General features: G+C 46.7%; 1 protein-coding gene and 1 non-coding gene across 7 annotated transcripts in view; one reads left to right on the top strand and one right to left on the bottom strand.

Annotated features, from left to right (window-relative positions):
• Positions 1–12842, top strand: part of pcloa (piccolo presynaptic cytomatrix protein a) — a 543385-nt gene that overhangs the window by 122866 nt on the left and 407677 nt on the right. The window lies entirely within an intron of this gene.
• trnan-guu lies at positions 5304–5377 on the bottom strand. Its single transcript has one exon. It is a non-coding gene; the product is annotated as a tRNA-Asn (tRNA).

Genomic DNA, 12842 nt, shown 5'->3' on the forward strand with positions numbered 1-12842 from the left:
GAGGATATTCCCAGGTAATTAATTGGTCTATTGGCAGCCATTTTACCAGGATGGATGCCGGCAATTTAGTGGCAGTAGAACAGCCTCCTGCCATGTAGGGAAACTGCCTCCGACACCAAGACCCTCCCAACTGCCCACTGGTGGCATTGGCTACACCCACATGCCCCTACTGGAGGGATCAGCCATTCAGTTGCCGAGGCCTACATATACGTCACTGACACATCCATATTTTTGCTGTTGGCCCTTTGAGGCCATTCCAATGTGGAGGAACCATCTCCTCCTCCCAGTAACCTCAGTAACAATCACCTCCATTGCTGGTGCTAAGATTGCAGAGCTGCCTGAGACTGGAGAAACAGCTCCGAGTGAAGGGCCACTCTTCTCAATGGGGAGGTAGACCCACTTGTGGTTTCTGAATGAGCTGCCATTTACCATTTTCCCAATGGGGTCAGGGTCCCCACTTGGTCCCGACATGGGACTTGTGTGTGCGGACAAAATTCCAGTACTAACCTTTCCTGAAGTGGCAGTATGACGTTTGTAGATTTTAAACCAGCCAGGCTTCTGATCTGGGAGAGGGATCCAGTCAGTCACAGTGGACAGTGTTTACTAGTCTGAGTCAATGAAGGACAATCGACATCTCACTACCACTGTGATCCCCGTCCCCATGGACATTATATGCATTGTGCAAACTTTACAGAGGGGAAAAGGCCTTTTGGGAAATTAGCAGAGAGTGACTTGTGCCAATGGACTTGTATTCCAGAAATGTGTTTCGGTTAAAATTTCCATCCGGTGAGCTTGCTTTTTGCAGATTGGGGCATCATTTTGTCCAGCAGCCCCTGTCATTCCCCCCTCCCCCCATCCGTCCACTCCCCTCCACCCCCCTGTTCTCCCCCCACCCCCGTTCTCCCCCCCACCCCTCCCGTTCTCCCCCCTCCCACCCCTCAGGCTGACACGGACAATGGTCCAAACCTCCTCTGGTGATCTGAAAGAAAGCTGTCTGAGAAACAGGTCATTAAAGTATTTCTGATGAGAGCAGATGGTGTGTCACATGTCAGCTCGCTATCTTGTGCTGAATCAGGAGATTTATAGTTGAGGCCCAGACAATGTAAAAGGAGCGCTACATTGTCAGGGTTAGCAAAATAAATCGTGTGTCCTGCTTCTTTTCCAGTTTACAGGTCGCACCCCCATCCCCCACCCAACCCATTAACCCTCGGCAACTTCTACCGAGTGCTTTGGTGATGTGCTTCAGGTCCCGTAGAATAGAATAGCGCAGTACAGAAGAACGTCATTCAGCCCATCGAGTCTGTACCAGTGCTTTCAAAGAGAAATCCACCTAGTCCAACACAGCATCCCTCACCCACCCCCACCCCCTCCCCGTGCACTCTCCCCCCTCCCCATCACCCTCCCTGCACCCATTTCCCCCTCCCCCCTCCCCGCCCCCACCATCGCACAACCAACGATGGGCTGGAAATTTCCTGACTTCTGTCTGTCTCAACACTGAAAATACAGCCCCAGATTTGGCAATTTGCACAAAGATACTAAAGTTAAAAGGGGCAATTCTCCGGCTGCATTGCGCCACGTGCAATTCCCGCTTTGTGATGGGAACAAGATTGGCACGTTAAAAGGAGCATTTAAATATTCAAAATCAGCTTAAAGCTGAATTCTCCTGGCTTCCGCTATTCTCCCACCCGTCATTTCAACCAGAATCAGGAGAGAATCGCTGCTGGTCTCCACCACCGGAGACTCCAGATGTGATGACTGGCAGGGTGCCAGATCGGCACTGCCAAGGGGCAGGGTGCCAGATCGGCACTGCCAAGGGGCAGGGCCTGTCAAGGGGGCATGAAGGGGAGATTGGACATTCTGAATACTCCTTCAGTGTACCCGAACAGGCGCCAGAATGTGGCGACGAGGGGCTTTTCACAGTAACTTCATTGCAGTGTTAATGTAAGCCTACTTGTGGCACTAATAAAGATTATTATTAGTGACCCCATATCAGGATATTGCTCATCAGAGGGGGTGCCGCTGTTATCAGCAATTATGGAGGGGGTGCTGATTCTGGCGAGAAGGGAGCAGGGCTTGAAAGGAGACCAAAGCCCAAAGGTGGTGGGGGGAGAGAGAGTGAGGTGGGGGTGGGGGGGGCTTTACTGTCACTTTGCTATCGAGCCGCCCTTTAAAATCAGCACCCCGATCTCCTTGAAGTCTACCTCGTCAGCATGATTAATCTCTGCTCCTCTCAGCATCGCTGCAAAACTTGCCCCCCCCCGCAAAGCAAAATCCTAATTGAGGAGGGATTGCGATCTGGGGATCCGGACCCTGTCGACCCACCCAATGGAAATCCCACCATGTTTCCCACCAGAGACCACACTTCGAAATATTTGGGGAGATTTGTGCCCAAAGTAGGTATCTGAAATTACAACATCTGCTTTAGACATCGGGTCAGTGAGAAGAGCAGTGAGCTGCAAACCGCTCTGCAATGTGTTTTGCTGCTTTTAGCATCACTGTGTAAATGCTTTGTGAAATAGTCAAACTGATTAGCTTTATTTTCACATGTGGCACCTTCCCCCATTTCCTTATTAACTTCTAGACAGATAGATGTCTTAACTGAATTTAAACTGTTCCTTCAAAGTCAGGGGTGGGGTAGGTGGAATTGCATTCGACATGAAGATTATTTTGAGGTTGGCAATTAGAACCTCAGAGAAGATACTGAAATGAAATGAAATGAATGAAAATCGCTTCTTGTCACGAGTAGGCTTCAATGAAGTTACTGTGAAAAACCCCTAGTCGCCACATTCCGGCGCCTGTTCGGGGAAGTTGGTGTGGTTACGAGGCTGATACTGTCTTCAGCGGAGCAGATCGGAGCAGCATAAACTCGATAAAAAACTCAAAGCAGTGACACATTCCTCAGTTTGTTAAATTATTAGCATCATCTTTAGTTAAATTTGACTGAATTTTCCAGGCTCCTGACAACAGCTTGGGAATTGTATTCCTGATCTTCCATTGTGAAGGTACATGATCCCAAGTTGCTACTTTCCTTTGTGTTTGTTCAGTAATTGTTCAATCTAATTTTTATTTTAATTGGAAATTATTATTGAATGTAATTACTGTTCAGTGGATTTCTCTTTTGGGAAATGAACTGAGTAACTGGCATTGAGAACAGCAACATTGTCACATCTGAGACTGAGACTTTATTCCAGATAAGGGCAGATTTGTGTCTCCAGTTTTTGAATTTCAGAAGCCAACACAGGTAAAATTTAAAAATAATATTTAGCACGAAGCAGTGCAAAAGTTACACAATTCCCATTGCCATCAAAAACATTCCCATTGCCATCAGAAACATTCCCATCACCATCAAAAACATTCCCCGCACCATCAAAAACATTTCATGGTGAATTTATTAGAGTCAAACAACACAAAAAAAGGCCATTTGTCCCATGGTCCATACCAGCTCTCCGTAGAGCAATCTAATAAATCCCGTTACCCTGCTCTATCCCGTTTCCCTGCTCTATCCCGTTTCCCAGCTCTATCCCATTCCCCTGCTCTATCCTGTTTCCCTGCTCTATCCCGTTTCCCTGCTGTATCCCGTTCCCCTGCTCAATCCCGTTCCCCTGCTGTATCCCGTTCCCCTGCTCTATCCCGTTTCCCTGCTCTATCCCGTTTCCCTGCTCTATCCCGTTTCCCTGCTCTATCCCGTTTCCCTGCTCAATCCCGTTCCCCTGATCTATCCCGTTTCCCTGCTCTATCCTGTTCCCCTGCTCTATTCCAACCCCTGCACTATCCCTTTTCCCTGCTCTATCCTGTTCCCCTGCTCTATCCCGTCTTCCTGCTCTATCCCGTGACCCTGCTCTATCCCGTCTCCCTGCTCTATCCCATTTCCCTGCTCTATCCCATTCCGCTGTTGTATCCCAATATCACAGAATCTACAATGGTGACAGAAAGAGGCCATTTGGCCATCATGTCTGTGTTGGCCTCTGAAGGAGAAATTCACGTTGTGCTACTTCTGTGCCTTCTCCTTGTAGTTTGCACATTCTACATTTTCAGATAATAATTACATTTCCTGTTGAAAGCCTCAATTAAACCTGCCTCCATCACATGCTCGATCCTGACTATGCGGCAGGTGAAATTGTTTCATTTCATGTTGATATTATTACGTTTGCTATTACCTGAAATCTGTGACCCTTTTCTCAATCCTGCCGCCAATATGAACAGTTTCTCCGGATCTACTCTGGACAAACCCCACATAAGTTTGAACACTTGTTTCAAATCTCAACTTTCTCCAAGGAAAACAGTTCCAACTTCTACAATCTACCTTCCTAACTGAAGTTCCTTATCCCTGGAACCATTCTCATAAATCTTTCCTGCGCTTTCTCTAATCATCTTCACCTCTTTCAGAAAGAATGGCCTCCAGAACTGGACATAATATTCTAGTTGATGCTGAACCAGTGTTTTATTCAGGTTTAACATGAGCTTGTGTACTCTATGCTTTGTCGATAAAACCGAAGATACTATTTGCTTTATTAATCGTGCTGTCAACCTGTCCGGTCACCTTCAATTACTTATACACATAGTGCTACGACCCCTGGGCTAGTGCGCAGTCAATTCCAGCGCCATTTGATCCAGAGTAGCAACACAATTGAAATGAGCAAATAATATTCAGAAAGTACTCAAAGTCTTTGATCTCTGACTGCCGAATAGCTACAGTCACCAGCTTTTGTAAATTTAAACACATTAATTTTTATTAATATCAATAACCATAATTAAATATGCAGCAAATACAGCTGACTAACTGTTATCAAGTTCCTAACCACCTTCTTTAATCGCCCCCACCCTCTACACACACACAAGACAGATAAACACCGAGGGGAAGAACGGTGTAAAGAGAAATAATAAATAAAAAGGATAAAAGTCTCTGTTTCAGACGGATATCTTCCAGTTCACCTTTAGAACATAGAACAGTACAGCACAGAACAGGCCCTTCGGCCCTCGATGTTGTGCCGAGCAATGATCACCCTACTCAAACCCACGTATCTACCCTATACCCGTAACCCAACAACCCCCCCCCCCTAACCTTACTTTTTAGGACACTACGGGCAATTTAACATGGCCAATCCACCTAACCCGCACATCTTTGGACTGTGGGAGGAAACCGGAGCACCCGGAGGAAACCCACGCACACACGGGGAGGATGTGCAGACTCCGCACAGACAGTGACCCAGCCGGGAACTGAACCTGGGACCCTGGAGCTGTGAAGCATTTATGCTAACCACCATGCTACCATGCTGCCCCAATTCTGGGGTGGAACAAACACTCGTCTCTGGGTGGGATCGAACCACCAACCTTTCGGTTAACAGCCAAACGCGCTAACCGATTGCGCCACAGAGACGCCTGTCACCGCCGCTCAATAAGTTTATTTCCTGCAAATGCCCAGCTAATTTTCTTTTGAGATCATTCATTGACACTGCTTCCATTACCCTCATAGGCAGCACGTTCCAGACCATTAGCACCCACTGTGTAAAAGGCTCCTCTTCAAACTCATTCTGCATCAGTTTCCCAAAACCTGAAATCTGTGTCCCCCATCCTAAGATTATCAGTTAACGGGGGCAGCTTCCCTATGTCCAACTTATCCAAACCTGTCATCATCTTTTTCACCTCTTTCAAATCAATCTCTTTTGCTACAAGGAGAACAATCCCAGTTCGAGCCATGGAGAGAAATCATGGACCCTGGGACTTCTGCTGTTTCTGGGCCCCTCTCGCCGCATCCAGCCCACTTTAACCCTCCCTCTCTGTTAGGTATGATTGCTTTCCCCTTTCTCGGTTCACCAACAAATTCATCAATTAATCACAGGAAGGTCCCAGTAAAATGATAACTCCCATTGTTGGCATCTAATTACAAATATCATCTGATATAACTGCAGCGTGGGACATTAATATTTAGGGCAGCAGTGATATAATAGTGTTAGTTTGTGTGCACCGTTTCGATAATTCCACTGCAACCACCGAACAAACCAGAGGGTTCAAATTTTACTTCAACAGTATCGTTCAATATTGTTGATTTGACAGTAAAATATCCCGTTAGTTATTTATAACACTGCAGATGATAAAACAGATTTTGACTGCCTCAGAACTCATTGCACCATATGGGCTCAGTGACAATAAATTTATATTTGCGGGGGAAAGTCGAAGGTGACTTTCATCTGTCAGGCTGCATGAAACGTTCACCCCAAACTCCCCTCAAAGCCCTGCTCCCCAGCCCCCTCCAACTTACCCTGATCAACCGAGAATACTCATGATATTTGCTCCTGCTGCTGGTCTTTCAAAAGTGAACTTTGTCTGCTTCATGTGGACAACTTGAGAATTCCATTTAAAATGCTGAGCCCCCCCCCCCCCCCAGCCCCCAGCCACGATATTTGGGATGATTTGCACCCACTTCTTCCAGGCCCTGACCCCAGCTTCTCCTACCCGTCCCTGGAACCATTCTGGTGAACCTCCTCTGCACTGGACTCTCATATCCTTGATGAAGTGTGATGACTGCAATCAACCATTCTCAGTATTGGTCCAGCAACAATTACTGTTCTTGGAAGAAAGTTCCAAACATCCATCACCTGTGTGTAAAACTATTTCCTTACCGTTCACTCCTGAAAGAAAAGCAAATACGGCCAATGCGAAAACTCTGAAATAAAAACCGGAAATGCTGGAAATGCTCAGCAGGAGAGGCAGCGTCAGTGGAAAGAAAAACAGGGGTAATGTCATTGACTTGAAAAACAACATGTGTTCATTGATTCAAATGTTACCGAAGCATTTGTTTGAAGTTACTGAATATCGGCCACACGCTGAAAGGCAGTGACCGCTATCCATATGGTTATGGAAAAGATCTTGAAAGTAACACTTTTTATTTATGCAGCAGCTGCGGAGACAAGGGGCGGAATTGTCCCCTACCCAGCCCAGCGGGGGGGGGGGAGTCAGAGAATCCCGCCCAAGGTGTAATCTTGGGTTTTGGGATCAGTGATCCTCAATTCCCTCAGAGATTTGTTTGCATGAACTGTTTGTGGCATCTCCCGGTAGAATTAACAACGAAGACTGAGGGAGTGCTGCCCTGTCAGAGGGTCGGTACTGAGGGAGTGCCGCGCTGTCAGAGGGTCGGTACTGAGGGAGTGCCGCACTGTCAGAGGGTCAGTACTGAGGGAGTGCCGCACTGTCAGAGGGTCAGTACTGAGAGTTCTGCACTGTCAGAGGGTCAGTACTGAGGGAGTGCCGCACTGTCAGAGGGTCAGTACTGAGGGAGAGCTGCACTGTCAGAGGGTCAGTACTGAGGGAGTGCCGCACTGTCAGAGGGTCAGTACTGAGGGAGTGTCGCACTGTCACAGGGTAAGTACTGAGGGAGTGCCCTGTCAGAGGGTCAGTACTGAGGGAGTGCTGCACTGTCAGAGGGTCAGTACTGAGGGAGTGCTGCACTGTCAGAGGGTCAGTACTGAGGGAGTGCCGCACTGTCAGAGGGTCAGTACTGAGGGAGCTGCACTGTCAGAGGGTCAGTACTGAGGGAGTGCTGCACTGTCAGAAAGTCAGTACTGAGGGAGCGCCGCACTGTCAGAGGGTCAGTACTGAGGGAGTGCCGCACTGTCAGAGGGTCAGTACTGAGGGAGTGCCGCACTGTCAGAGGGTCAGTACTGAGCGAGTGCCGCACTGTCAGAGGGTCAGTACTGAGGGAGTGCTGCACTGTCAGAGGGTCAGTACTGAGGGAGAGCTGCACTGTCAGAGGGTCAGTACTGAGGGAGTGCTGCACTGTCAGAGGGTCAGTACTGAGGGAATGCTGCACTGTCAGAGTGTCAGTACTGAGGGAGTGCCGCACTGTCAGAGGGTCAGTACTGAGGGAATGCTGCACTGTCAGAGGGTCAGTACTGAGGGAGTGCCGCACTGTCAGAGGGTCAGTACTGAGGGAGTGCCGCACTGTCAGAGGGTCAGTACTGAGGGAGTGCTGCACTGTCAGAGGGTCAGTACTGAGGGAGTGCTGCACTGTCAGAGGGTCAGTGCTGAGGGAGGGCTGCATTGTCAGAGGGTCAGTACTGAGGGAGTGCTGCACTGTCAGAGGGTCAGTGCTGAGGGAGTGCTGCACTGTCAGAGGGTCGGTACTGAGGAAGTGCTGCACGGTCAGAGGGTCAGTACTGAGGGAGTGCTGCACTGTCACGGAATCTGTTATTCAGGTAGGATATTAAATATCGGCCCTGTACATATTCTCACGTAGACGGAAAACCTCCCTGGCATTTTTGAAGATGATGAGGTGAGCTCTTGGCCAATATCTGTCCCTTAAATTACATTATCAAGACAGTTTTTCTGGTGATAGCTATGGGATCTTGCTATGTACAATTAGGTCCTGCATTTCTTGCCAGCGATGACACTTCAATCGCTGTGAAATACTTTGGTTCACCCAGAGATTCTCACTGGTGTTCTATAAGAATAAGTCCTTCCCTTGTTTCAAACTACTAAATGGTGTGGAAGGATTTGAAAATCGTGGATTCTTCATCCTTAAAGGAGACACTGAAAGGTATATTTCAAAATATATATATCAGATATTATTTTCAGCTAATTTAGGACAAGGGGCTTTCGGTACCAAGAAAATGTAGATCTAATGTTAGAAAGCAATTAATGCCAAGAGTGATCAATACGAGGAATACTCCGAGTAGCGCAGCAAGAGACAGATTGAACTTCAGGAGCTGACAGCCTCCATCTTCTGTGCCTAATGATTTTTGTGATTACGTTCAGCTCTGTGAGTTTCTCATGAAGTTTTCAACAAATGGAGAACAGATGGTGATAAGAGGAGAAAATATTCATGGTGACATAAGCTCCAGCAGTTTACAAAATAGTTTAATTCAAAAGGAAGATTCTAATTTAACTCTTTAATTTAAATTTCTTACCTTTTGACTTGCGTGTGGTTGGCAAAGCGTTAGATAAATGCGGAATTCTGGACCAGACATGCAATTTTGGCACCATATCAATCTGAGAAATAGTCCCCGGTGCCTCATCAATAAAGTGTGACAGAAACACAATACCCGTTTAGCACAGTTGTCATTTGTGATGTCAGACAGTTGATTGCATTAAGATTTGAAGCCGAATGAATAATCAACTCCAGGGAACATTCTGGGAAAGAGTAAATGGAATTAGGAGGTGGTGCCTAACATCATCATCTACAAGAAGCTGGGAGAACATTGAGGAAGATACATTTGAAGCTAAAGAGGAAATGGAATAGTTTGATAACATGCAGGGGTATGGGGAAGGCAGAGGAATGACCAAGTTCTGATATTTGAACATAGAACATAGAACATTACAGCGCAGTACAGGCCCTTCGGCCATCGATATTGCGCCAAACTGTGAAACCCCTCTAAAGCCCATCTACACTATTCCCTTATCATCCATATGCCTATCCAATGACCATTTAAATGCCCTTAATGTTGGCGAGTCCACTACTGTTGCAGGCAGGGCATTCCACGCCCTTACTACTCTCTGAGTAAAGAACCTACCTCTGACATCTGTCCTATATCTATCTCCCCTCAATTTAAAGCTATGTCCCCTCGTGCTAGGCATCATCATCCGAGGAAAAAGGCTCTCACTGTCCACCCTATCTAAGCCTCTGATCATTGTGTATGCCTCAATTAAGTCACCTCTCAACCTTCTTCTCTCTAACGAAGACAGCCTCAAGTCCTTCAGCCTTTCCTCATATGATCTTCCCTCCATACCAGGCAATATCCTGGTAAATCTCCTCTGCACCCTTTCCAATGCTTCCACATCCTTCCGATAATGCGGCGACCAGAACTGCACACAATACTCCAAATGCAGCCGCACCAGAGTTTTGTACAGCTGCAACATGACCTCATGGCTCCGAAACTCAATCCCTCTGCCAATAAAAGCTAACACACAGTACGCCTTTTTAACAACCCTATCAACCTGAGTGGCAACTTTCAGGGATCTATGTACATGGACACCGAGATCGCTCTGCTCATCCACACTACCAAGAATCTTACCATTAGCCCATACTCTGTATTCCTGTTGCTCCTTCCAAAATGAATCACCTCACACTTTTCTGCATTAAACTTCATTTGCCACCTCTCAGCCCAGCTCTGCAGCCTTTCTATGTCCCTCTGTAACTTGCAACATCCTTCCGCACTGTCCACAACTCCACCGACTTTAGTGTCATCTGCAAATTTACTCACCCATCTTTCTCCGCCCTCCTCCAGGTCATTTATAAAAATGACAAACAGCAGTGGCCCCAAAACAGATCCTTGTGGTACACCACTAGTAACTGAACTCCAGGCTGAAAATTTCCCATCAACCACCACCCTCTGTCTTCTTACAGCGAACCAATTTCTGATCCAAACTGCTAAATCACCCTGAATCCCATGCCTCCATATTTTCTGCAATAGCCTACCGTGGGGAACCTTATCAAACGCTTTATTGAAATCCATATGTATCATGGATGCCTTACCATCGTCCACCTGTTTGGTCACCTTCTCTGAACTCAATAAGGTTTGTGAGGCATGACCTACCCTTCACAAAACCATGTTGACTATCCCTAATCAAATTATTTGTGTCTAGATGATTATAAATCCTATCCCTTATAAACCTTTCCAAGACTTTGCCCACAACAGAAGTAAGGCTCACTGGTCTATAGTTACCGGGGTTGTCTCTACTCCCTTTCTTGAACAAGGGGACAACATTTGCTCCCGTCCAGTCTTCTGGCACTATTCCTGTAGACAATGATGACAAAAACTCAGCAATCTCCTCCCTAGCTTCCCAGAGAATCCTAGGATAAATCCAATCTGGCCCAGGGGACTTATCTATTTTCACACTTTCCAGAATTGCTAACACCTCCTCCTTATGAACCTCAAACCCTTCTAGTCTAGTAGCCTGTATCTCAGTATTCTCCTCGACAACATTGTCTTTTTCCTGCGTGAATACTGATGAAAAATATTGATTCAGCACCTCTCCTATCTCCTCGGACTCCACGCACAACTTCCCACTACTGTCCTTGGCTGGCCCGAATCTTACCCTAGTCATTCCTTTATTCTTGACATACCTATACCTACCTGCCAAAGACTTCTCATGTTCCCTCCTGGCTCTTTTTAGCTCTCTCTTTCAGTCCTTCCTAGCTAACTTGTAACTCTCGAGCACCCTAACTGAACCTTCACATCTCATCTTTACATAAGCCTCCTTCTTCCTCTTGACAAGTGATTCAATTACTTTAGTAAACCACGGTGCCCTCGCTCGACCACTTCCTCCCTGCCTGACAGGTACATACTTATCAAGGACACGCAGTCGCTGTTCCTTGAATGAGCTTCACATTTAAATTGTGTCCATCCCCTGCAGTTTCCTTCCCCAACCTATGCATCCTAAGTCTTGCCTCATCGCATCATAATTGCCTTTCCCCAGCTATAACTCTTCCCCTGCGGTTTATACCTATCCCTTTCCATCGCTAAAGTAAACGTAACTGAATTGTGGTCACTGTCACCAAAGTGCTCACGTACCTCCAAATCTAGCACCTGTCCTGGTTCATTACCCAGTACCAAATCCAATGTGGCCTCGCCTCTTGTTGGCCTATCTACATACCCGTACCAGCCTCCCTGGACAGGCGCCGGAATGTGGCGACTAGGGGCTTTTCACAGTAACTTCATTGAAGCCTACTCGTGACAATAAGCGATTTTCATTTTTTTAAATTTACATACTGTGTCAGGAAACCCTCCTGCACACACTGCACAAAAACTGACCCATTATAGTACTCGAACTATAGCGTTTCCAGACACTATTTGGAAAGTTAAACTCTCCCATAACAACTACCCTGTTACTTTCGCTCCTATCCAGAATCATCTTTGCAATCATTTCCTCTACACCTCTGGAACTTTTCGGAGGCCTATAGAAAACTCCCAACAGGGTGACCTCTCCTTTCCTGTTTCTAACCCTAGCCCATACTACCTCAGTAGGCAAGTCCTCATCAAAAGTCCTTTCTGCCACCGTAATACTGTCCTTGACTAACAATGCCGCCCCTCCCCCTCTTTTACCACCTTCCCTGAGCTTACTGAAATATCTAAACCCCGGAACCTGCAACAACCATTCTTGTCCCTGCTCTATCCATGTCTCCGAAATGGCCACAACATCGAAGTTCCAGGTACCAACCCATGCTGCAAGTTTACCTACCTTATTCCGGATGCTCCTGGCGTTGACGTAGACACACTTTAAACCACCTTCCTGCCTGCCGGTACACTCCTGCAACCTTGAAACCTTACTCATGACCTCACTACTCTCAACCTCCTGTATTCTGGAGCTACAATTCAGGTTCCCAACCCCCTGCTGAATTAGTTTAAACCAGGGTTTGGCAAACTACGGCCCGCGGGCCGCATGCGGCCCGCCAAAGGTCTTTATGCGGCCCACCAAGTCATTAAAAAAAAAAAATTTTTTTTTTAAATTTTTTTTAAAAAAAATTTTTAATTATTTTTTTTAAGGTTAATGGGGGGGGGCTGTTGGGTTACTTACTAGTATAGGGTGGATACGTTGACTTTAGTAGGGTGATCATTGCTCGGCACAACGTCGAGGGCCAATATGTTCTATCTGAGGCGCCCAGAATCATAATCGGGTGAAGTAATTATTTTACTTAATATACTATGCGGCCCTTTAAAATTGTGAATTTCTGAATGTGGCCCTTGCACGGAAAAGTTTGCCCACCCCTGGTTTAAACCCTCCCGAAGAGCATTAGCAAATTTCCCCCCCCAGTATATTGGTACCCCTCTGGTCCAGGTGTAGACCATCCCGTTTGTAGAGGGAGGTCCCACCTACCCCAGAATGAGCCCCAATTATCCAGGTATCTG

Source organism: Scyliorhinus canicula, chromosome 11, assembly GCF_902713615.1.
Source record: "Scyliorhinus canicula chromosome 11, sScyCan1.1, whole genome shotgun sequence".
Lineage (NCBI taxonomy): Eukaryota > Metazoa > Chordata > Chondrichthyes > Carcharhiniformes > Scyliorhinidae > Scyliorhinus > Scyliorhinus canicula.